This window comes from Apis mellifera, linkage group LG8 (assembly GCF_003254395.2).
Source record: "Apis mellifera strain DH4 linkage group LG8, Amel_HAv3.1, whole genome shotgun sequence".
Taxonomy (NCBI): domain Eukaryota; kingdom Metazoa; phylum Arthropoda; class Insecta; order Hymenoptera; family Apidae; genus Apis; species Apis mellifera.
In genome coordinates, this window is record NC_037645.1 from 920,481 (window position 1) to 946,582 (window position 26,102).

Consider the following 26,102-nt stretch of genomic DNA (forward strand, 5'->3'; position numbering starts at 1 on the left):
TTGGTGAACATAGTCCATTGAGAAGCAGCTCGACCTTCTAAATCACCGGTGGATCCAAGTCGAACCAGTCCGGGATTTATTCCGCTAAGATCGGAGAAGACCAAAAGTCCAATTTATCGCGTTCAGGGTCAAGTTGAACACATTTGTACGACGTGATGAAGAAGGATGGTCTATCACCTTGACGCGTGGCGCGTGCGAAAACGACCATATCTCGTGCGCTGCGTTCTGCTACGAACCTTATTTCCTCCCTTTTTCACACCCCCCCTTTTTAGGGGGGTATATTTTTCCACAGAAATTCTCTCACTCGGATGGATTACTCGTTGAATCCAAAATCTCTAGGAGAAAAGGAACGAAAGAGGGAAGGAAATCGTTTTGACGTTTTTTTCCACGATTCGTTCCTCTTCGGGAAAAATTCTAATTTCGAAATGACCGTAACGATGTAATAAACTGTGAAAGTAATTTAAGATTAAAAAGTAATCGAATGGATATTTAACTGGTAGAAAGAAATCTCATGATTTCTCAAGATGCAACGGGCGAAATGGACGGACGAGGAAGATGAACTCGACGAAAAAATATATATAACTCTCTGTGAAGATATTGGCCAAGGGGGAAAAAAAAAAAAAGAACCTGACTTGGTTGCCCTCGATCTTCGTTGGACACCATCAGTTTCGTTTCACCGTTTCGAGGGGAGGGTAAAAATGACCCAAATTAGACCGGAATCAGAATTTTGCAAAGAAAATTCATTTCCAATTATCTTGCAATACGTATTTTTTTATCCATTACTGGAAAGGATATTTTAAACTTTGCATTTTAAATATTATTATTATTACGCGTAAAACTGATTATTAAAAATTGATTAATTAACTAAAACTATGTATATGCCTCTTCTTCTTCTTCTTCTTCTTCTTCGTTTCAGAGAAGAAACTTGCAAAACTTTCGACGATGAGATAATATTAATTTCTTCCAACTTTGCTGTTTCCTTGTAACTTTATTGTATTTAACACCATCGAAACTTTTCTAAAAATATTATTCTATATTGGAATGCAACAACATTTGTACATATGTATATAGAAACTTAAAACTCTATGCTGGAAAAATAACACTCAAAATTGGGGCTATGAAAAAATTCTTCCTAGGTCAAACGAACCCACCCTTGGACACATGTGTTTAAAACACGTGGAAATTTCTTTGGAAGGGGCCTGTACTCGATATATACATACATATATACATATATATATATATATATATATATATATATATATATTGTCGGCGTGAAAACAGGTCTGAAACGGTACTAAGCTAATAACGAGGCCCTAACCGCGGCCTAAGGAGAGTAGGACAGAGACTCAGGTAACTCGGTACTTGCCACGCAGGTAGAGTTTGAGACAAGAGGTATCATTGTCCGAGTGGCAGGTCGCCGAAGGCGACCGTTTACAAAGCGGTGGAAATTCCAGGTATCCTCCACATCTAACGGAAAATAACACAAAGTTTCCCTTCATTTCTTTTCACCCATTATCGAGAATATTACCTGACCGAGTCTCGCCACTCTCCCCCGTCACGAGTAATAATAAAATTTTTCGGGAGAACGACGAATGACGAATCCCTCCCCTCCCCTCCCCTTTGTCTTCGTATTATTTCATTGTTCGTTTACACAGTTTAGTTTCACTGCGAGGGAAACGCATAAATTTTCAAGGACGAACATTTTCTATGCTAATTTCTCTTGGCGGGAAAATAAAGAAAGGAAAAGAAAAATTTTATGATTCGAGAGAGAGAGAGAGAGAAATTAATTAAGCGAAAAGAAGAAAAAAGAAAAGAAAGATGCAAGAAGACACGCGTTAAAAAAATGAAGAAACGTTAAATTTTTTTCAAAAAGATTTAAAAGAAACATTCTTCGAAAATTCCCTCCCTTACAAGTTAAAAAAAAAAATAACAACAATCCTTAAACATTTATCCATATCCCTGAAATACGTTCATCAAAGCACAACGATGCAACACATGGAGAAGAATACGTATCCAAAAATAAAGGATAAAATCGAATCGATGGAGAAGGACTCCCCATCAACGTTTCCAAGAATATTTTCCACCATTGCCAAAAGCGAGACCAAACTCGGAGCATGGATTTACTCGAATACACGTCGAACATTCCTCGCTCGGCCTTCCAATGAAATTTCCTATCGTGGGTGGCTTATTTCTGGTTTACGCACGACCTTCTGGCACTGGGTGCACGCACGCACGCACACACAGGGGATAAGAAGGAAGATAGTCCCTCTCTCCCGTACAGACTACCAAGAATTCCCCGGGACCATTAATCTGCTCGCTGCGACACCACAGGCCCCGTTTCCACCTCCCCCTCCCCTCCTTTTTTTTCGTCAACCACACTCCCCCTCCCTCCAGGTAAAGCCACCAGAGAGAGACCCATCCAGCCTATTGTCCGAGACGGTGAGCCAGGTTGTTGCACCGATCAGAAACCACTATCACGACCGGAAGCGGCCGCGATCCTCCTCTGTAAGAGGGGCTAATTGCCCCCGGGGGAGGGGGTGCGCCGATTGTCGCGAGGAAGAATGGGTATTTCTCCTATTTCACGCGTTTCGTGGATTGAAAAAAAGTTAACTCTCTCTCTCTTTTTAATTTCGATCAAAGGAGAATCGATAGAGGATCGATAGATTAGGTTGGAATAACCAAGTCGGTCGATTTATTTCCACTAGAAATTTTTGAAAAATTCACGATACGGCGGAGGTACGGCAGAATTCAAGAGATATTTGATAATTAGCCAAGTTTCGTGGGAGATTGAACGTCGCTCGATATCCCGAATACCGAAGAATTCTGAAAAATTCATCGGGGAAAGCCAAGTATAGCTCCGTCCATACGGATCTATCTAATCGTCTAATAGCGTGGAAAAATTCGCAATACATACATATATATATATATATATATATATATATATATAAAGAATTCGAGATATTCGGTCAAGAAAAATTGGTAAACTTTCGATCGAAGAATTGTATCTGGAAAAATCGTAGAGCAGAGGGACGGAGGAGCGTCTGGTCACCCAGTAGCCTAGAAAAATTCCTCGTTCACAATGCGGTGGCAAGGTGAGCCGCGCAAGGAGCGAGGAAGGCGAGTTTTCATGGGGCAGGTAAGTGGTAGCGGGTTCCAAGGAGGAATCCTCAGGTGACTCGTCGAAAGTTCGTCGGAGAGGGTCGACAGGCAGGCGAGCAGGCAGGCGAGCAGGCAGGCAGGCGAGCAGAGACCGACGGGCGTCGCGCAAGAAGGAACAATTAGAGGCCAAATAAAGACGAAGAAGCGAGTCACAGTCGAGCGGGTTCGCAACGAGCGTGTGTGTGATTTCGGTCACGCCGCGCGCCTGTACGTTGACCCCTCGAGAAAGAGAGGAGAGAGACGGAGACGGAGACAGGCAGGGAGGGAGGGAGGAAGCGGAGAGAGAGAAAGAAAGAGAGAGAGGAGGGGGAGAGAGAACGGAAAAAACGAAGAAACACAGGGGCAGACAGCTGAAAAAGGGAGGGAAAAAGACGGAACGAGCCAGGGGAGGGGAGAGGTGAATGGGGGGAGGCGAACGAGGAGGAGAGCATTCGCTCACCGTTCTCCTTCGTTCTCCTTCCTCCTCTTGCGCGAGGAGAGGGTTCCTCCTCGACTCGCCTCGGCTCGAACTCGCTCCGTTGCCACCACGGGGGAGGGACAGAGACACGGAGGCAGGGAAGAGAGAGAGAGAGAGAGAGGCGGAGAAGGAGTTGCGAGGGGAGGAAGGGAAATACCGTGTGCAAGCAACAGAGACGTCGCGGCGAAGGAACGATAGGAAGACAGAGGTAGCTCGAGGAACGTTCAGGAGGCTGAGAACTCACTCCCGGAGACCTGCAGCCGAGGTACACGAGGCAGGTTCATCGCGTCGAGTTAATCGTACTCCAACGTTCGACGATGTTCACACTATTAAAAAAAACTACCATTCCTCTTTGCCTGCCAATCCTCTCACGATCGACAGATATTCTTAAAGAGAGGAGGGTGCCATAACGGTATCGTCTCCCCTTTTCCTCGAAACTTATCTTCGCGAGCGAAGACAAATACAACATGAATGGATACAAAGACGGAATCTTGAGATAGTCTAGATCAAGATACTTGATCTTGGATCGAAGAAGGTACGAATCTTTTTCTTTCTCTCTTTATTCCACATCCAAAAGTCTTGAAATCTTGCGACGAGAAAAGACGGAGTTGAGTTTATTCGGTCGATAATCGGTCGGATCGAGAATAAGAGCGAGGGAGGAGGCTTCTTTAAAGTAGAGTATCCTGTCGTGGCCGATAAGTAATCTTGTAACCGGAACACTGGAGGCGTGGATACGAGCCCTTTAAGAGCGGTTCATGTGTATTCGACATGCGTATTACGCGTGCTCACCGGGATTTGTCACGCGTCGACTAAAGCCGCTCTCGCACAATACGACACGCAGCGCAGGAAGATTCCGCAGGGAAACCAGTCCTTGGTACCAATACCATCTACCAAACTGAGGAGGCAGGAAGAGGAAGAATCTCAACTCTACTCCACCGATAATCGATCTTTTCTTCTTCCTGCGATTCCATTGTAGATCTCTGTCTGACCATCGATTATTGTTCTTTCAGGATTCGACGAGGATTGGCGAGAGGAGTAATGAAGCCGGTCACCTGTAGGATCATCGAGCAAACAAGCATCGCACCCCAAGGTTCCTCGAGTGCTCTAAGCTCGATATACTTAGCGGTTACCCGATCAACCCCAATCTAACCCGCCAGCTATCTGCTAACTCCTTTGGCGACAGACAAGATCTCTGAAACTTTCTCCCAGATACCTTCCGATTCGTCGAATTTCTTTCTTCTTTTTTAGCAAAGCTTAAAATTGCAACATCCTCCTCTTTCTTCTTGCTCAACAAAAAGTTGGACACGATTGTTCACGAGCGAGAGGATTGTTTACAAGCAAACACTCGGAGGGAGGATTAAGGGGCAATCTTTAAAGGTCATCTAATTATGCGGTGAAACGGCGTTAATTCGCGGTTAATTTCTTAACGAGATAATTCGGTGGCGAGGGAAAGGGTGGCGGTGCGCGGTCGCCTCTAATGGCTCCGCGTGGCTACGTCCGGCAAAATAAGGGAAAAAAGGGGGGGGTGAAGCGGGCAAAGAGGGAGCGGTAAGTAGGGAGAGAGAGAGAGAGGGGGGGTGGATGAAGAGAGAAACGGCGGGAACGGTGTGTTAATTAATTGGCGCGTAATTAAAAGCCGCAGCGACACACCGATGGTTCGTCGAGTCGATACACTTCAAAGAATTCGTGACGGTGAAAGATATCGGTTTAGCAGGCGCTACCCCGCGACAAGTAGACCACTCTTCCCCCGCGAAACAGAAAAAGAAAGGGAGAAAGAGATGATCGAGAGCGGAGCGAATCGAATCGAAAGATTCGACACTTTTTCGAGTTTACCTTTCCCTTTCGACGATATTATTTCCCTTTCCTTCCTTCCTCGTTAGGAGGAAGGAAGAAGAGAAAATCCGGATAAGGGAGATTGGAGATGGAAAACAAAGATGCATCAGGGATGCGCGTAACCGAAAGAAAACACGGTGCCACATTTCCGGCTCGCGTTACTCGCGTAATAACAACGGAAGTCCGGCTCCTCTCTCTCTCTCTCGAGGTCCGATTGAAAGTTTACTTAGATAGAATTAATTAATTAATCCTTGTTAACACATCCTATTAAATTATTAATTTCGTCCGTTCACAGGCAATTTAATCTTGACACAAAGATCGATATAAATCAGAGAGAGAGAGAGAGAGAGATCTTTGTTGTCCTTGCCTTGGCAAGTTGAGCGATGATTTCTCGGCTCGGTCGGCTGATTCCGCGATAAATTGCAAAGATATTATTGGAGGAGGAGGATGATTATAATTGATTTTTATTCAACCTCTCGTTCTCGTTTCTTCTTCATTTTCGATGAAAGTAGAAGAATCGATGATGAGAGACGATGACAAAAGGGGGAAGGGAAAAATAATCGAAATAATTAAATGCCGCGATGATGTTACACCGTCGAGCCACCACGTCGGGTCCTCGAGACGATACTCTGAAGCGCTCTTCTTCTCGGAAATCATTAAAAGGACGGGCTTGACGAAGACCACTCAACGGGAGGAGCACAGGTGAGGAATTTTTTATCATAAATATACCGGAAATCCGTCGTGCCGCCATTCGAAAGAATTGAAAAAAAAAAAGAGTACAAACGACGGGGAAGCAATTGAGAGGAGGAGGAGGGGAAATAGAGAAAATTATTAAAAATATACTTGGTGTTGCGACAACATCATGTAAGTCGTCGAACGAATTGATCTCTAATGGTCTTGGAAGTGAAATTATATTTTTCCACTATTACCTTGCCTTATGGCGTGGTTATGTAATGCTAATTGCACTTTTTTTTTCAAATGGATCTTTACGACTTTTTTTCCCCCCCCTCCCTGCATCAATCGATTCCTTCTGGCGCACATTTAATCGAAGTAATTTCTCTTCGATCATCGAGCATTACGTACATATTTTCGTTCGTGGATTAAAGAGATTTCGAATGTAATTTTTTTTTCTTTTTCTGTTTCTTTCTTTTTTTTTTTCCAAAATTAATACTTCCATCAAATTTTATTACACGTTTTTGCAAGTATGGAAGAAAATCTCTGCAAAATATCCCAACTATTCTAATATCCCCATTAATCTTTAGCGCACTTAACAATAGCATAAAATTGAGTCATCGACGGCATTGGCTCGTCAAATATCAAATTCGAGAAGAATCTTTCGCATCGAAGAAGAAAATTAAACGTGATAAAATTGCAAATTTACCGGTAATTTCACTCGTAAAAGTCACTCGACAAATTTTATCTCCTCTATAAAAACCATAGGCTATTCAACATTGCTTCATGATAAGCGGATTTCGAAATAATAAAAAGAAGAAAAAAAAACTTTGTCAAACGCGAAATTCGAAAAATTGATCGTATTTTAATTTCAACTTATCTATATATATATATATATATTCCCTCCTCTCTCAGTTTTAACGATACTCCACCCTGTTCCTTCGCGACACAGAAAATGAAAATAAATTTCGCAGATAGTATCTTGAATTATTCCGCGGCACGAGAGAGTGAGAGAGACAAGCCGCCGTTTACATTGTTGCTCGATCATCGGGCATAAATCTCGGCCTCGATATCATTAAAACGCGATACCCTCCATCTTTTTATCACCGCATAACCCCGTAACAAATCAAATGACCGGGGCGAACGAACGAACGAAACGGCCGGGGAAACGATTCCGTAACGTCATGGCATCCGTGCAGCATCCCGATGATATTTCATCGTCGTTGGATCGATTAATTAACAAAATGCAATTTACAACCGGTAGAATTAGAAAACATGCAGCATAAATGATGATCGAGAGGGGGGAGGGGGGGATAAGGGAAGGAGAGAAATGTCGCGGAGTGAATGACTCGGTTGGCTCGTAAAAAAACTTCTAGCCACTTTCGAAGTCGGCCGAGAATAATCTCTGGGACCATAAGTGGAACGAAAAAGCAAAGGAGAAACTTTCAGCGATAGAATCTTCGATCTTGGTGTTTCCTACTTTCGTTATTTTTTTTTTTCTTTCTTTCCTTTTTCTCTCTTTCTCTCTCTCTCGAGGAATAATCTCTCGAAAAAGAGAGAGAGAGAATCGTAAAAAGTAATAGGGACCAACCGTGTTACGAATCTTATTTACGATATACACGGATCGGAGTAGCGCATAGTAATCTCCATGCTTATTTATATATATAAAAAGGATTGTCTTTCTCAAATTCAATCGTAATATAAACGCAACAGATTGGAAATTAAATGCTTGCGATAGTTAATTACCATTTATAGATTCTATCTGAATATATATATATATTTCTCCCCTCGTATATATATGATTTTAAGAGAAATCGTAAATTAAGCGACAAACGAGAAAACGCGAGGCTGACCATTATTTTTCTGGAAAATAATATCCGCCATTTTTAAAAACAATTCGCCGATATTTCGTAGAAATATCCGATTATATACGCGAGTTAATTAGATAAGGATTCGAAATTGACCTGAGTCTCGAGTTAATCTCTCGTCATCATTAAGATCATTCCCCTCCCTTTATTACATCCCTGCCTCGTTTCCACGTATATCGATGAATTAAACCGCGTGCATCGTCCTATATTTTCTTCTTTTCTCCTTTTTACGCGCGATTCAAAAAAGTACACCATCGGTTGTGTTACATAATCTCGACACAAAGAACGTGTCTTCCCTCGCGCTGCGAGCAACATCCGAATGATTCTCGCCGCGGCGCAGAGAACCCTTTTTCCATTCGAGATCCGGGATTGAGAACCGCTGGCGCTACGCTCGGTCGAGTGTAGCGAGGGGGTGAGGAAGGAAGGAAGGTGTGGGTAAGGGAGGGTAGAGCGAGAGAGCAAGAGAAAGAGAAAAGGGGAGAAGGGATTGGAGAGAGAGAGAAAGCAAGAGGGAGAGAGGGATGGAGAGAGAGAAATAGAGAGAAGGGTGCTGCGGGGGGTCGGATGGGGTAAGAGGGGGGGGGCAGAGGTTGGTGCCAGGGTAGGTTTTGATCAATATCTCGCCCCCACCCCACACCACCACCCTTCGTGACGGTACACCATGCCCCCACCAGAACCCCATCACCCGACCACCATGAATAACTAAGACCATATAGCGGCCTGCAGATTAAATACATCGTGGTACCATACGATCAAACCACCCTCAAACCAAACCCACCCCCACGAGTCCACCGCCTTCACCGCGCTACGACGGCCGCCGCCACCCTCCTCCTCGCCCTTTTCACCCTCCTCCTCCTCCTCTCCACCGTGATCCAGCCTCCCCCTGAACCCCCGCCCCGGCCCTACGACCCTCCTCTTTAACAGCTACCACCGCTTTCAACGTCGTCGACCATCGTGTTCCCGTAAGAACGACTGATTTGCCGCACCACCGAACCGAAAGGGGTGGCCGTGGAGCGACGCGGAAAGCCAGGGTGTGGTGGGACGTACGTGCACACGTACGCGCGCGCGCGCTACCAGAGAGGGAATACCCCCTTTTCCTCCCCCGCATTCCGATCTCTCGCGCTTTCCCACGGGACTTTGCCCCGTGCAAACGTGCGCGCAAGGACAATGTCCCTCCGGGGACCGTTTTGCGACACCGCCGCGATCGCGAGAACCGAGCGCTGTTTTGCGTTGGTCAACGATTGGGGAGGGAGGGAGAGAAAAGAAAAAGGAGGAATCCAAAGAGGACTACCGCCGTTCGAAGGTTTGGAAGGAACGCAAGGGTTATTATTTTGGAGGAAGGGAAATGGGATGGAATAAGCGAGACTTTTGTTTGTTGGAGGAGAAAAGAAGAAGGAGAGGAGAGGTTGAGGTGGGAGATAGTCTGGTAGTCGGTTTGGTATTTAGAGAATAATCAGGGCTAGACGCGCTAGAGGGATCATCCTCGGTGGTTTCCTATTAGGCGCTAATTTAGTTGTAAGCTATAGGGTTGTCAGGAATGAAAGGGATCCTCCTGGGGACGATGTTCATCCTGATGGAGGAACATCGCTCCTCCGGTTTCTTTAAGAAACATATTAAAAGGGGGATGAAACGGTCGAGACACCCTTGAGCATTTCTTGAAATTTGATCTCCGACGACTCCATTGATGTCAACCCCTTTGTTCAAAGTCACCGCCACCACCACCGAGTTTCCCCGGTGTATATGCGTTATCTTTTACACTGGGTAAAGGGAAAGGAAAGGAAAGAAGGAAAGAGAGAGAGAGAGAAGGAAAAATATCTCTTCTCGGTTTTCTTATATGCCGATTACGAGAGATTGATTGATAATTAAAAAAAAAAAAACTTGCAATAATTTCCTTTCTTCTCTTTTATAGAACGGTTAAAAGAATTATCTATCCACGTAATGGTTGGTGATACACATAACAACATAGTCGGGCATAAATAATGAACGTTAAACATTAGAGTTTTAATCAACAGGCATGATTTCCAGTAATGTTAATTATCCTAACGACGACATATTTTTTCACCGTGTGTCACGTTAAACGCTTCACGCTATCGAGCCGGTCACGTCGTCTCATTTTCCGCGTGACGTGGATGTCGCCACTCGGGCGATACGCCGGGCCTTTTCGTTATCCGTCCACAGTCGTGCGTTAAATGATAACACCGTTTATTATCATCTTCGTAACTAATGCTCCGCAGTTAACCGTCTAATCAGTGCCCCGAGTATCGCGCCATTAGAGGACATTTTGCGACCGCCGCGCCATCTGTCATGTCTTTTCAATGCTACCGTCCTTATCGGTGATCGTACGACGACGACCAACGCGACGACAATACGCGAAATTACACGTGAAAAAGCGCGCGAGAACGATGGAATATTCCATTTTATTTCATTATCGACGAGTATTTCTTTCTCCTTCTTTTTCGAAAGAGAGACAGAGAGAGAGAGAGATTTTAATCGGATCATATGGGGACAGGAGTGACGCTTTGCACGCAGAATTTTGATGGGACCCCGAAAAGTTGCTATTACTAATTTCTGATGGAAACTCACGCGGTGTCGAAACTTAACCAATTACGTATTAATCGGATCACCGGACTTTATCACGCGTAAAACTTTTCCTTGTCGGTCGGGAGGAGGGGGTCAATCAACAGTTTCGTCTAGTGGAACGATTATACCACCGCCGTCGCCGCTCTTTCTAGGGACTTTGGGACTATATCGCTGGATAGAGTGTTAGACGCGTGATATTTTTACGATTTTATCGATTCCAGCGACTTTTTCGATCCTCTTTAATCCTCTTTAATCGGTGACAAACGACGAAAAGAAAAAAAAAAGGTGGTTTTGCGGGAAATATAGCTCAAACACCGACGTTCTACTACTTTCGTTACTACTCTTCGGGATTGTTCGCGAATTCGCAACCGCATCGGTTTCACAGGCGTCGACGACGTCTTCGTCGATCGCTCCTCGTCGATTTCTAACCGTCCTCTCCCGCAGATTCGCCTTCGCCGCTCCGTTATTGAAATACTTGTTACGTACTTAGCTTGCGCAAGTATTCGCGATCCAAGGGGGGGGGGGGGAGGGTTTATAGCGGGACGAATAATTCGGTTAGACGAACGCGAACAAGAGGAGCGGGCAACTATCGAAAAATCGATGAAGCGGGGACGAGAGAGAGGGAGAAGGAGGGATCCCTGATAGATCGAGAAACTCGAGAAACTTCAAAACCGATCGTTTGTTGTTAGTTGCAGATTAGCAAACAGGTTTCCCCCTGACGGACCATCCTCGTGGAGGCTCTCCCCTCTCCCTCCCCCGTTTATCCCAAGTAGCGGCGTGCAAGAAAGGAATTAGCGGATTTCAATCGAACTTGCCACGATTTTGATCGATTAATCCGAGACACGCCTTCCGGAATCTGTCCTTCCCCCCTTTTCCACGCTAAATCGCCAAGTTTCACGCGGGTTGATCGTTTCGTTCGCCCAGGAAACACCCGTTCCTTATAAACAGCTACGTCATCAGGACGAAAGTATCGTCGAAAGGTTCGATCGGGTGGGGAAGGCGAACACGTCGTCCGCTCTAATTGCGGTGAGAAAAATCCCTAGATAATCGAATCCCCTATGGCATATCCTTACGCTCGTATACATTATTCATACACGTACGTCTTCTTCTCGACTTTACTTTTTCGCGCGATTATCGAACAAAATGTTTACTCTCACTCACCGAGAGAAGCAAGTGAGTTTTGCCCAATTTGAAAATTTTTATGATACGAATGTTAAAATTATATTATTTAAATTTTATTATATTCGTTATTATTCGAAAGAGAAGATATCAGGCCCACGTTTCCACGGAGGAAAACAGCGTTGTTCTCCGGGTAGCGATTGAGCGGGAACCAAGTGACCAACAAGCGTGCGGGGATCGGTGACCAAAAGTGATCCATCGCTTTAAGGTTGAGCCCAGGTTCGTTGGTTCGCGGCTACGCCGTTGCTACTCAGGATTCCAGTTCTCCTCCGCCCTCCCCTCGGCCCCCCCGCCCGTCCCAGCTCTCCTGGATCCCCGCACCCTCCGGCAACCCAACCCAACACGGCAGGAACCTGTTCCGCCCTTCCTCTCTCTCTTGTCGTTGTCTTCCTCCGTCCTTCTCTTTCTCCCTTCTTTCTCCTCTTCTCTGCAACACGTCCTTCCCTCTCGCTCTCGCCTCCTCCCTCTCCCTCCCTCCCTCGTTCTTCTCTCCGTTGCTCGCGCGCCGTTCTAGCGTCGGGCTGCTGCCGCACGTCTCTGTACAACTGTAGATATTACTGTTGCTCGTGGAACGAAGAGAGCGCGGGAGGAAGAGAGAGAAGAGAACGAGGCGAGCGGAGGGAGAGAGAGAGAGATGGATAAATAGACGGAGCGAGAGACGGAGGAAAGGATGGCACGAGGGGAGAGAGAGAGAGAGAGAGAGGGGCGAAGAGCCGTGCACACGTGCGTGTGCGTGAGAGAGAAGGAGCGAGGGGGGAGGAAGATCGAAGAAGAGGAAGAAAGAGAGGAGGATGGAAGCGGGCAAAAGAGAAAGAGAGACTGCTGGCTGCACGCGCTGCCATTGTTTGCAGCGTGTGTCTCTCTACCGTTTCCTCTCTCTCTCTCTCTCTCTCGCTTCCCCGCGCTCCGCGCTCCGCGCGCCGCCGTTCTTTCTGCTTTTTCTGTTCCACGTCTGTTGGACTTTTCTTCCTTTCTTTCTTTCTTTCTTTCTTTCTTGTTTTTTTCCCCCTCCCTCCTTTTTTTCCCTTTTTCTTTTTCTCCCCTCCCGCTCTTGTCCCCCCTCGCGTGGGCTCCGCCGCTGCAGGTCCTACTTCTCTTTTTCTCTCCCTCTTTTTTTTTTCTCTCCTCCTCCCTCCTTTTTCAGGTTGCTACAATTTTTGCCTATCGGGGCAGCGCGAGCCAGTAGTAGGTTCTCGCGAAGTGTAAAAGAGAAAAAAAGAAAAGAGGAGAGAGAGAAGGTGGAATGACACGGAAGGAGGAGGGAGGGAGGTGGAAAAGTCGACGAAGGATGCAAGGTTACCGGCGCAAGAAGGACGTAACTGGGCCGATGATCCTGCCTGTATTGAGAGAGAGAGAGAGAGAGAGAGAGGAGGAGGAGGAGGGGAAATCTCCTCGACCTTTCTTTTCAGACGCTGCGCTTTTTGTCCGTTCGAGCAAACGTGTCTCCTCTCTTCCTCCTCCTCCTTCTTTCCTCCCCGCCTCCCTTGTTTATTCTCCCTCTGTCTCTCTCTCCTCGAAGTTGGTTTCGAAGGGACGAGAGGAGGAGGAGGAGGAGGAGGAAGAGACGTTATCCCAGGACGATGATCCCCGCGACAACCGTGTTCCCGCGCATTCGGCGACGCTTTTCGGCGGGAGATTCGAACGAGATTGTATAACATTTCTCCCCGTCGCTCTAAGAATCGAAGATAGAGAATATCGAGCGAATATCACATATAGGAGAAAACAAATCCCTTCCTTCTCCTATACGAGAACGAGAAACGTGAATCTTTCGAGCGTGTACGACTTCTAAACCAGTTTCCACGCCGGTTCCGTTCCCCGCGCACGGTGGAGAAGAAGAAGAAGGCCTCTTCTTTTCTAAGACAAGACCTTTTTGCGCATCCAACGGAACGAGAAAAAAAGGAAGAAGAATCGGAAAGAGTAGACGAGAGAAGAGGGAGCGAAGAGATTAAAATAAAAGAAAAAGAGGAAAGAGAGAGAGAAGCATATGGACGAAGCGACCGAAGACACTCGGACATATTCGTTTTTTATGTCGCCTTTCAAACAGGTTTTACATTCGGCCAATATTGTCGTAGTAAAGTGTTCTTGTTTACCGTGTCGATAAGCTTGTCGCGTATCTCTTAAGCGGGTGCGCTTGTTGGGCGCCAATGGGCGCGGAGAACGCAGAAGAGGTGGAGGAACAACTCTCTCTCTCGCTCACTCTCTGTCCATCCCTCTTCTATTCCTCGTGTGTTTGAGAGGTGGCGCGCTAGAAGGGAGCAGAGCGCGCTAGAGGGCCGCGGGGTTGAGTTGGAGGGAGAGAGAGGGAAAACAAAGAAAAAAGGTGGAGAGAAAGACGCGTAGGAGAAAAAGGAGAAACGTCGTCGTGGAAAATGGGGAGGGAAGGAAAGCTAGGCCTGTACACTGCAGAATCCTTGCTTCTTTTCCCACCACTCTTCGATCGTTTTCTTTCTTTTTTCTTTCGACTTGTTGTACATCTCTCATTCTTCTCCTTCCACGAAATCTCGAGCCATCTCTTGGCGTATCATTGCCACCCTCTCTCTCTCTCTTCTTCTTTCCTCGCTCAATCCAGAGGAACGTTGCGTCATTCGTCGAGTACCCCCCCGTTAAAGGAACGAGTCAACACTTGTTAGTGTAACAACACGATTAATATGTAAACTCGCGCACGCGAAATTGCCTGTGTACAGGGGGTTAGGGATGAACCGGAGATGAGAGTAGTCGAGGCACGAGGTTACGTGTCAGAAAATTTTTCACTTAATGGAAGCGCCATTAGAATCGTTTTGGAATTATTCCATTTTCAAGATTTAATTTTAATTAATAAGAATCTTTTTCATCGATTGTAATATCTCTTCAAAGAACTCTCTTTGAAGAAGATGAAATCGTAATCGAAAATACAAAAAAAAGGAACATATTCATCGATATATCACCATTATAGAAGAGAAATTATAATTTCTATATACATATATAGTTTGTATAAACGCATAACGAATGCAAATATCGATGGACGTAAACATGTGCATAAGTTCAATCGAACAGAGATCGCTTTCTGGAATTCCCTCGTAATGCTTGACCACAAATATCGAAGGAATTGGAAACTCGTGAACGGCGTACCCCTCGGGAATGTTGAACTTTTGTTAAAAGTGGAAGAATACAATCGAAACGAGGAGGGCAACATTCTAACAGGGGTGAGCTAATATTGCCATTATCGAGAAATTGTTGATCAATCGATGATAGTATTTCCACGCAGCAGCTGATCCAAACGAATGTAAATCCTCTCCTATTCTCCCATTTCTATATTTCTATACTCAACGATTGACGGATGCGTCATGGAAATTTCCTATTCTCGACGACGCGCACGGCAACGTCACCAACTTTTCCAAGATGTCGTCAGTGTGCGCACATTTTTCGAATTTCTTGCAACAATTTTTTCTTATTCTTTATCGAAAATCGATTAATACAGCGGCAATCGTTTAAATAGACTTATGATTCGAATTTTCGACGGAGTTTCTCGAAATGAAAAATAGAGAGAGAAAAATCTATTTCGAAACAATATATATTTTTACAAAAGTTCGTCGATTCGAATTCGATCCGAATATTAGAACGAGAATTCGGTCGGAGAAACGAGCGTGAAACGAATCGAGCGTGCTGCTTGATCGAATCGAGGTAGTGTTATCAAAATAACCTTGATGAGGGGACATGGAGAGAAAAGAAAAAAAAAAAAAGGCGTACGCGTGGGCGGAGGAGGGAGGTGAATAAACTTAATTATCGGCGATAAGATATCCCCGGTTTGACGGTTGCACGTGGTCATTCTCACTGACGCCAAAAAGAAAAAAGAAAAAAAAAAGAAAGAATTGCAAAAAAATCAATCGAGTGTATCCGATGTAATTCTTTAATTCGATCCTTTAACTCGATCGTAAAAATTGATAAAATATTTTAAGACTCTCGATCTCGTATTTATGGTTTAGAGTAATTTTTTAAAGAATTTTTGAGAGATTAATTTGTCATTATTTCGGATGGATCGTTACGAAAAAACTGCGTAGAATAATTCTTGAACACGGAAAAAAATTGAACGCATTAAAACGAAGAAATATTAATTACGCAGCTAGAAGAAAACTAAAATAAGGAGAGAGCATGTTAAAATTACAAATAAGAAACTGAATATTTAGATTAATGGACACAAATTTTTCGAATAAATAAAAGAGAAACTAACAAGGAACTGACAACATTACCATTGAAACAAATAAACTTTGCAAACAAAAAAACCGTTCGCGAAACATTCGTCGATCGCAGGAGAAATGGAAATGATAAAAAGAGAAAAAAAGGTGAGGAGGGGAAATTCAAAGAAACGCAAACGGTTTACAAAGAAGCAAGGTCGGGTTGGAAGATGGTTGGAACAACGGCGGAACGATGTCAGCGGGGCAAGCACGTGAATTAAGCGAGGTTGGAAATTAACCCCCTTAAGCCACCCTCTAGATTTACCCCAGGTGCTCGTCAGTGTCCGACCCTGAAACCGTCGAGCATCGTAAACTCGCTCGCTCGTTCGTTTTACTGTCGTAAGAGGACTGGCCCCTGGAATCCCGTGCGGCATTCGAACACCAAGAATCGTGATTAAACATTAACAGGTTACCTTCTTAGGATTCTTTGCGCGTACTCTTCGCTCCTCTTCTTGGGCCGGCGTCATTAGGATCGTGCGATTCAAAGAAGAGGAATCTTTTTTTTCTTCGATTGATCAATTAGAGTCGCCTCTTTTTTTTTCGAAACTCTATAATTAGATTATCCTTGTTCGGATCTCAATCGAAATTTTTTTGTATTTGGAATTAAATCGTACTTTGGATGATACAATCCTTATCGATGGATATATATTCGAAAAGCGTTTTTTATTTTTGTTTTCGATTATTAATCGGAGTTAAATTGGAATTAATTTGGATTTGGATTAATCAGAGTTGTTTAAAAATATAGGGAAGAGGAAAAATGGTTGGAAAGAAAGGAAAGATGCCAAAAAATAGCGACTTTTTTTTTCGAAACTCTATAATTAGATTATCCTTGTTCGGATGTACGATCTCAATCGGAATTGTTTTGTATTTGGAATTAAATCGTACTTTGGATGACCATCCTCATCGATGGATATATATTTGAAAAGAGTAATTTCATTGTTTTTGTTTTCGATTATTAATCGGAGTTAAATTGGAATTAATTTGGATTTGGATTAATCAGAGGTGTACGAGTCGTTTAAAAATATAGGGAAAATGGTTGGAAAGAAAGGAAAGATGGGCCAAAAAATAGCGACTCGGCGGATCTCGATGCAAACACAACCGGTGTTACCAGCTTGCAACTCTCTCACGGCATAAAATTAGCCGAAAGAGACTTTGGCAAACAATCATCGTTGCTTTGGAGAAGGAATAACTCAAAGGGGGAAAGAATGAAGCCCTGTATATTTATCGACCAAGTTTACCCACCATGCTTTTCACCTCGTATTTGTTTTTCCCCGCGTTTCCTACACCTATCAGACCCGATAAAAAAGAAGAAGAAGAAAAAAAAGAACACACCAATCCACCAAAAGATAACAACATTTCCCCTCCACTCCTGAATTTCTTCGATTTTCAAACAAACTTCTCTAGTCTTACACCCAAGAAGAATTTTAAAAAAGGAATATGTATGGACATTTTTAAACAAAGGACACTCCTCCACATCAAATGCAATCATTCCTTGACATGGTGTCTAATAATAGTTTCTGAACAATTTTGAAAGACATTTCCAGGATCAAAATACTTGACTGCTCGATCATCCTAGCGCCAACAAGTTTAAAAAAGGAAACGCGGATCGAGGGTTCGATAGAAAGGGAGTCGTGACCCCGACTTTTAAACCAGTGCGTAACGAGAGGTTGGCGGAAAGATTCGAGGGGGGGGGCTGGTTTTTGGTCGGTGGTGTCAGGAGGCACGTGCGGAAGCCGGTCGAAGGGCCCGTGAGAGACGACGACGACGTGGGACGAAGAAGGAAGAAGAAGATTGAAAAGAGAGAGAGAAGGGGGGAAGCTTTGGTTCTCGTGAAAATTACCGGGCCGACTATACGGCCCTGAAGAGCGCGTCATCCCCTTTAACCGGGGGATTGAATTTTTCCCCGACGTGGAGCAGCTCCTGGCACAGGGTGCGCACGACTCCGCCGGCCTGAACCCACCCCAACTCGCCCACTCATCCCTGTTTCCTAACAGAGAAAGAGAAAAAGGAGGGAGGGGAAGAGAGGGTGGCCCATCCCCCCCCTCTCTCTCTCTCCCCCTTCCTCCTCCGCCCCCCCACGGACAATAATTCTCCAGTGGTCGCGGAGGGTTGCCCGTGGCAACTCTTCACCACGGTGGAGACGAGCTGACGAGACGAGCGCGATGAAATTGTCTCTCCCTCGCCCACCTACCTATCTACCTCTCTGCACCCCTCTCCCTCTCTCTCTCTCTGTCTCTCTCTCTCCGTGTGCGCGCTGGTTGTACGTGGTTGTAGGAAGAGCAAAAAATGCAAGAGCAAGGAGGGCGGGGGAAGCGGGAGAAAAAAATAGAGAGACGACGGAGGGGGAGAGGGAAACGGGGGCGCAAAGTAACGGGGGATGGGTAGTGTGGGTTGGTTGGGAATTTCGCGTATCTTCGACACCGGGGGTGGCCGCGTTTAATCCTCCGGGCTGTATAAGGGAAGGAAGAAAGGGCCCTGCAGGGGTTGCGATTAAGAATCGGCACTACTTTGGCCAATGTTTTTCTTTTTCTTTTTCAGTGACCGCCTTCAAAGCTGAAATCATTCATACGAGGAGGAAGAAGGAAGATTTTGTATTTGAAATTATATCAAAACATTCACCCAATAATAATAATAATTATCAAAACATATTTAAACTTTATCACGATGGTAAAAACTAAGTTTCGATAAGAAAAGAAACTACATCGATAACGCATAGAACAATCGTTCTTGCAATCACAAAAGAAGAAAAAAGGTACAACGCACGAGAGAGAGAATATGAATGGAATCTAATAATATTTCGAGGAAAACAAAACGGAGGAGTCGCTATTCCTTCTTTAAAAAGAAAAGTATAGAGAGGGGGTAAAAAAAAGATGTTGAAAAGGTAGCCGACGTGAGTTGGCGCATTGACGGGGACTCCCTGAACGGGTGTCGGCCGGACGACCGAGAGGATTAGCGGCGGATCGTGTGCGTCCGGCCGTAACGAAGCAGCGCTCTCCGCGAAGCGCCACGGGTTTATCATAAAAGAAGTTGGCTGACCCACAAGGGGGAGGATATCCGTGTGTATAATTCGATCGGCGCCCCTCTAATCCGCCGGAATATTTTGACACGGCGGCTCACGGTCGAGCACGCGTCGAGGAGAAGACGAGGATCTGAAAGGGATCGAGGACGGCGCCTCGATTCACCCCTTCCACCTCCTGATCCAGTGTCGCTGGTTAATCAGCGGCCTGAGAATCGCGTGATTCATTCATTCTCCCTTTCGTGTAAGAAGGAGAAAATTATTTTCTAATATTCTATGGTAAACATTTAGTCCCATTGAAGCAAGTTAAAAAGTGTGATAAAAATTCAATTTAATTCATAGATTGTCTCGCATCGAAAAGATTAACAACCGAGGGCAACGGGCCTTGAAACTGAAGGGGAGGCTAGAAACTGATTAAACAGCGGGGGTAACTCCTTAATTTCATCCGCAAATGATTATACGTGTATATATATAGAGAGAGAGAGAGAATTCCAGGCTTCTTCCATATCCATTTCGCGTAAAGAGCTTAACGAGCAGATTACAGGGAGTTCTATCGGATCGCGACAAAAGGGAGACGCGTCGTCGATTTGATACGGAACGCCCAGAGAACCTGTGCAACGGGCCACGTGTGCGTGCAACCACTGCGTGTGCGCGTGTACATATCGTTTAACGCAGAGAGTTTGCGCCTACCATCGACTGGTCCAACCAACTCCTCGATTAACCAGAATTCGCTTCCCTCGATCTGACCAATGTTGCAAGAGATATAATCAGTTTCTAAGAAAATATTAAAATATCGAAGATCGACGAGATCTTTGCAATCCTTTATTATACGAGGTGATCAAAGTTGTGGAAAATTGACGAATGCTTTCGAACGCTTCACCCTATACAGCCGATCTTACATACGCCAAGGATGTATATATATATATACTTTTGCACACACGTTGCACGTGAGACAGTGTGCACGTATCTATATAGAAAGAGAGGAGGTATGTAGGGAAGACGTGAAGAGAGAGAGAGAGGCAGGGTCGAATGATCAGCCATAAACTGAGTCAGCGGGGATAGTATTGTCCTCCGCCACCCCTGCAACTCTCTCTCTCTCTCTCTCTCTGGCTCTCTTTCACCGAACCACCCCATGATTCCACCTCTCGTCCGCAGACGCGACTCGGAGCGAGGAGGAGGAGGAGGAGGAGGAGGAGGAGATGACGCCATGAAACTATCGCCGTTCGAATCGTTAACAAAACTAGACCCATTCCACTAGAGGAGAAGAATAGTTTGTGGAAGATATTTGGAGGGAGGAGGAGAAGAAATATGAATAACGGGTAGCATGCATATTTTATGAGACGTTTCGGATAATTGAGATTGATCAGTTGTCAGCTACGCTTTCACGCTTTCGCGAATCCATTCAAGATGGAATTTTTCTGTTACTGTTTTATGTATCATCCTCCTGTTCGATTGGAATGGTTAAAAAGAAGAAGAAGAAGGAGAAGGAAGGAGGAAGAAAGTTTTTACAAACACTTGTGTAATAATTTGAAAATTGTTAGAGATTTTTCTAAGAGGACAGAAGATTCGTTACGCGTGTGAAATTTGTTAATTTCAATTGTGCGAAAATCAATCGTTTGAAATTCGACGTTTAATTTAAAGCTCGAGGTTAGCTCGAGCCGAATAATGTTTCGAGCCGATTGTTTTGTTGGTAAAAAAAAAAAAATGAAATAGAAAAATCGTTACTGCATTGTTTCAACATCGGGGCGGATTTTCTTATTGAAAGTTTGAAAAACGCATGAAAAATTGCACGAGAACATTAACAGAGCTTTTACAAGGTTTACATTTAAAAGAGCAAACATTCTGCAATTAATATAAAAAATTTAAATTGGCAAATATAAATATAATATAATAAATAAATAAAGGGGATATCGATAAAACGAAATTCGATATTGAAAAGCAAGCATTGCATTTATTACAATTTTCGATAAACGCTATAAATATTCCAAATCTTACCGGAGAATTCCATTTCCATTTTTTCCCCCTTTCGATTATCGCTTTATTATTATTATTATTACGTGCATTTTCAAGATTGCCTTTCGAAATCTTTAAATACCTTTTTTAAAAGTTCATCACTCTTGATCCTTCCTTCGTAAATGAAACGATAAAACAATATCCAACTCATCCCCTTTTGCAGATTAAGCAGCAACGAAAGCACGTCCAATTATTCAATCATCTGAGAAAAATTGTTGGATCGAGGAAAGAATTAAAAATCAGTCGAATTAAGAGACGCAAATTATTACGCGAGCCGACAGCTTTCAAAGGTGGTGGACATTTCGCCGTCGGAGGAAACGTGTGGACGCGGCTTAAATCGATCAGCGGCCTTAAGAAACACGGTGCATAGCCCGAGGGACGGCGGTGGCATGCAACAGGCCACTAGCTTCGTAGAAAGAGAAGCCCGTGTAGAAAGACTGTTCGGATCAAAGCACTTACCACGGTATTTATGCTCGCTCCTTAAACAGTCCTTTCGTACAGGATAAAAACGCTCCCATTCATCAAGCGAGCATCGCGGAAGTCAATTATCGTGCCTCGTTTCTTAATTAAAACTGGTCTTGCTACCAAGCGTAACGATAAGTGAGAAAACTTTTCAACCGGTGCTACCTCGTTTTCCCTCTTCCTTCCTATTTCCTTTCTTCTGAATTCGATTTTCTAAAAACCCATCTCTTTTTTTTCATTCTCTCTGGAAATATACAAGATACACGCCTTTTACGGGGATGGCAAATTGTTGTATAACATTTAGAATTAGAAGAAAGAAGGTATCAATTTTCCACGTTAATAAATATCTATATGTACGCGCGACAAAGATGCAAGAGGAACTATTCAAGTTTATCATAAATGCCGGGCGTAATTTACTTTGCAAAGACGGACTTAACCCAATAACGTCGAATACATTTCGTGGAGCGAAAGAGGAGCGACATCACCGACAATGTCCTTTTCACCCATGCTACACGTAATTGCGAAGACTAACCGTGTTAGCGGTTCGTGGTCGCGATAATGTGAACTTCGCAACCCCTAATAAAGAACCGATCGGCGGTGCTCTCCCCGATTTGTTTTCCAAAAGCAAAATCTTTGCAACGAGATCCATCACAAAAATCCATCCAATTTATTTAATTCTCCACAAGCCTATTTGTGAAATCTTGTTGAAAATTCAAAGAGATTGTAAAAACTTATTTTAAATCGAGCTCTTTTTAAAATTTATTTTTAAAGAAAGAGAAAGAGAGAAACTCGTCGAACTTGGAGAGAAAAATGGAGGCAAAATTAATATCGGCGCGAACAGGTTTGAAAGACAATCCCCGAAAGTGCAGAACCAGGGATTATTTATCGAATAATTTAAATTATGCAAGCCGCGCATGGGCGTGGCGTTCGATTAGCAAATAAAAAAAGGAAAAGAAGAGAAATATATGGAGTTGACCTGTCTTTATCTGAATCCGGTGTATTTGTAATGATTTTATAAGATGACTACGCGATGATACCGCGGGTTTCTTCACGAGAATCCCGGGGGAGGCGCACCCTTCTTTCTTGTTCTTACTTTGAATACTCTTCCTTATTTATTTTCTTCCCCAAAACTACATAGACAAGGGTTAGTTAAATCTTCGATCCACGAGAGGGTTCGATTCGTTGGTGATTTGGCGAGATAAATGATAACCAAGTCACCCAGATATTTTACGCGGCGATATTGACCCGAACGAACGCTCTATCCCTGTCAAAGCAGGGATCCAAAGGGGCGAAATATTTTTTCGGGCACGTTGCCAATTGCTGACGTGACTATCCACTGTGTCAGCAGTGCACGTCAGCGACTACGTTGCACGAACGTGGAGAAAGGGGAACAGGAAATTTTCGCCGGTGACGAGGGAACCTCTCCTCCTTTCTTCTTCTTTTTTTCTTCTCGATCCTATTAAAAATACCGACATTTGCCACCGATTAATCGTCCCGATACTTTTGATCATTTCTCTTTCTTGAACGCTTCCGATATAAAACACGAGATTTCAGGTCAAAAATGAGAGAAAAATTATTAGATTATTTAGATTCCTCTCCTTTCTCTTCGATATACACCTCTCACAAAGATATAAAAGATGTCTTGCGATAAATCTAAAACACCTGACGAGGCAAAGGGGGCGCTAATGACATTAGCAAAACTGTCAGCACAGGTGAGATAGAGGCTGTAACGGGGCCCGCTCATTGCCGGTGTAAATATTTATCCGCGTTGATGCCGCATAAAATTGAAAATCTTCATAATGGTGGGCCACCGCGGCGCATACTAAGTCTCGTATTAGCATACATCGCTTAAATCTTGATTCGTGTTTATGGTAGCTCCCCATTATTAAACGCGAGAGATGGAGAAATAAAGGGAAGGGATTTTCGATCGAAATTATTATCGAAAATATCACATTGTATTGTACCATTCCCCGTTCTAATTAGAAAATTATTAGGGTCAAATATCGCGAGCCGGACGGAGTTTAACATCAAAGAAAGGGTGGTTATATATTGCGTATACTGCGAGCCAATTACCTTGCCATCGAGAGCTAATTAGAAAACTATTAGAGGCAAAATATATCTAACGCGTCAAAGAACGCGTCCATGTTGCATTCTTGCCCGATTCGCCATTCTATCGAGAAGCATTCCGATAACACTGGCAATGAACGTTTTCTCATAAATCGCGCTGCTTGTACAAGCACCACCTCCGATAAATGTATCGAATGCGAGGCTCGCCAATTTGCAAACGGTAATTACTACTACTACCACTACGTGTAACCGAGATGACGCAACAAGGATCAAGATTCGAGTCGAAATGAAAAATTTTCTTTAATCCCTCTCTTATACACGCGCGCATACACGATCGATCGATAAGAGAGCATTTTCCATAGCGGCGGATAAATATGAAACAAATGGCGTTGAGAGCCACTGGTGGTCGCGCTGCACGACAAGTGCATCGCCGTGAGATCGTGTGTGAGCGCCACGTTTACCGCACACACGCGCGCCCTCCTCGCCGATGTTCTCCTCGCGTACGTGTGAGCGTAGAGTCACCGACACTCGTCCTTCCATTCTATACAGGGTGTTTCAAAAATAATTGGCTCGAATTTCAAGAGAGAGAGAGAGAGAGGGAGGCGCGGTAATAAACGAAATGTGTGTCAAGTTCGAGTATCGCCGTCGAAGGCTGCTTTAACAATACCGACGCTGATTGAGCTGATGAAATAACGAGGTAAACGAATTACGAAAAACCTAGATTAGATACATTATCCGCTCGAGTATTTTATACACGACTCTTAGAATATGTGTGTATATACGTTAGAATGTTGGATATTGGAAACACCCTGTACATCTAGATAGCCATATAACAGTAACTTGGAGACGGTATACAAACATATTACATGGAAAGTCGGGGAGGGGTAGAGTAAATACAAACAGGATGCCCTAAAAAGAAAATAAAGGAGGAGAGAAAGAAGGAAGATTCGTGTCGTAAGGGTTCTCTTTCCCTATCACCCCACCACACACCGTGGCAGTGACGCCTACGCGAAAGAGTTGGCTTCGAAAGAGAAGGAATATAATTGCGCGCGATCGATAAATTCTCCGAACGTGCATCAACAACTCCGTTTTGCACAAATAACGTATATTTCCGCTAATGAAGTGCCTTGGCCGCAACTGACTTCCCCTTGTCCCCCTGTGAAACATTAATGTACGCCGTCGTAAAACCTCGTCGTCTCCGAAAGGTGGAGCACATCGGGGGTGCGCTCCAAGGACAGAGAGAGAGAGAGAGAGAGGGGAGGAAGGAGGGAAAAAATGATACACGCACGTACTACTAGTAAGCATTCCTTTTTTCTTCCCCTCCCCTTCGAAAAGCAAATTGTGAACGGCGTCGACTGGCCGCTCGAGCGTGCAATTAAATTTCATCGAAAACGGAAAACTCTCCATGGTGGCACCATGGGGTGAGGTTATAGCGTTATAGCTTGTCTTCGCCGTCGTACACACGGTGTTACTTTTCAAAAAAGAAAAATATTCGAATTTCGCGTCCTTTTTATGCAAATCGTTCCATCTCGAGAGAAAGATTTATTAATTCTCGTAAATCGACACTTAGGGAAGAAGAACAGAAAGAGAATCGAAGGGATTACCTTCCCTGCATCCGTTGAGTTGAAAAAATGAAGGAAGAGAGAAAGAGAGGAAAGCGTGGTGGAGGAGAAGAAGAAGGTGGTATCGATGGTTTTAGAAAATATTTCAGTTCCACTGTGACTCACCCTGTATATGTACCAGGAATAACGCGTGTATATACATAGGCCATAGATACGTGGACCAACACGCGGCCGTACATAATGTGATATAACACACGTACCTGCACGTCGTACGTACGTGGACGCGGTGCGCGCGTGTGGGTGAGGAGGCAAGAGAGAGAAAGGGCGGCGGGAGGGGAGGAGGAGGAGGAGGAGGAAGAGGTGGGAAACGAAGAAGGTGGTGGCCGACGGTGGGGAGGGGGGCGGAGGAGGTGGTGCACGGCGAAAAGCCGCGGGGAAATTATTGTCCGACGATGTATTAACGAGCAGCGATCCTATTGACGGCGGAATCGGTCCGAGCTTTGGAAAAAACCGGGCGAAAAAAGGCGGCGTTGCAATCACTTTCGTCTCTTTCGGCGAAGATGGCGAATCACGCGCGAAATTTTGAGAGGGAAGAGGATATATTTGTAAATTTCAAAAAAGCGATCGAAGTAATTAATAACGAAATATATAATAAATCTTGTTGTTTAACCAAGAGGATCGAATTAATGAATTAAGGAATTAATATAAAATAAAGGAAATATGGAAATTTTAATATTTCGACATTTTAAACATCTGAAAAGGGTCTGGAAAAATGGCGTAGACGAGAAATATTCGAGATAAACATATCGATATTTCTTTTTTTCCAGTCGTTGGAAAATGGGAAGAACGCGATCCAGCATCGCGCTTTCGGTAAAATATTCGGCGGGGAAAAGGGAGAAAAAGCGGAAAGGAGGACAATAGTTGTCCCGGGCGGACGAATTCATCGCTGCCTCCCCCGAAAACTTCGTCCCTCCTTCTAACGATTTTCCATATTTTCAGCACGCGACGCACAACGGTTGCAAC

The 26,102-nt window shown here is 44.3% G+C and overlaps 1 protein-coding gene across 3 annotated transcripts in view; it reads right to left on the minus strand.

The window, feature by feature from the left end:
• LOC411238 (LIM domain-binding protein 2) overlaps positions 1-26,102 on the minus strand; it is a 124,303-nt gene that overhangs the window by 72,883 nt on the left and 25,318 nt on the right. The gene's annotated exons all lie outside the window — the stretch shown is intronic.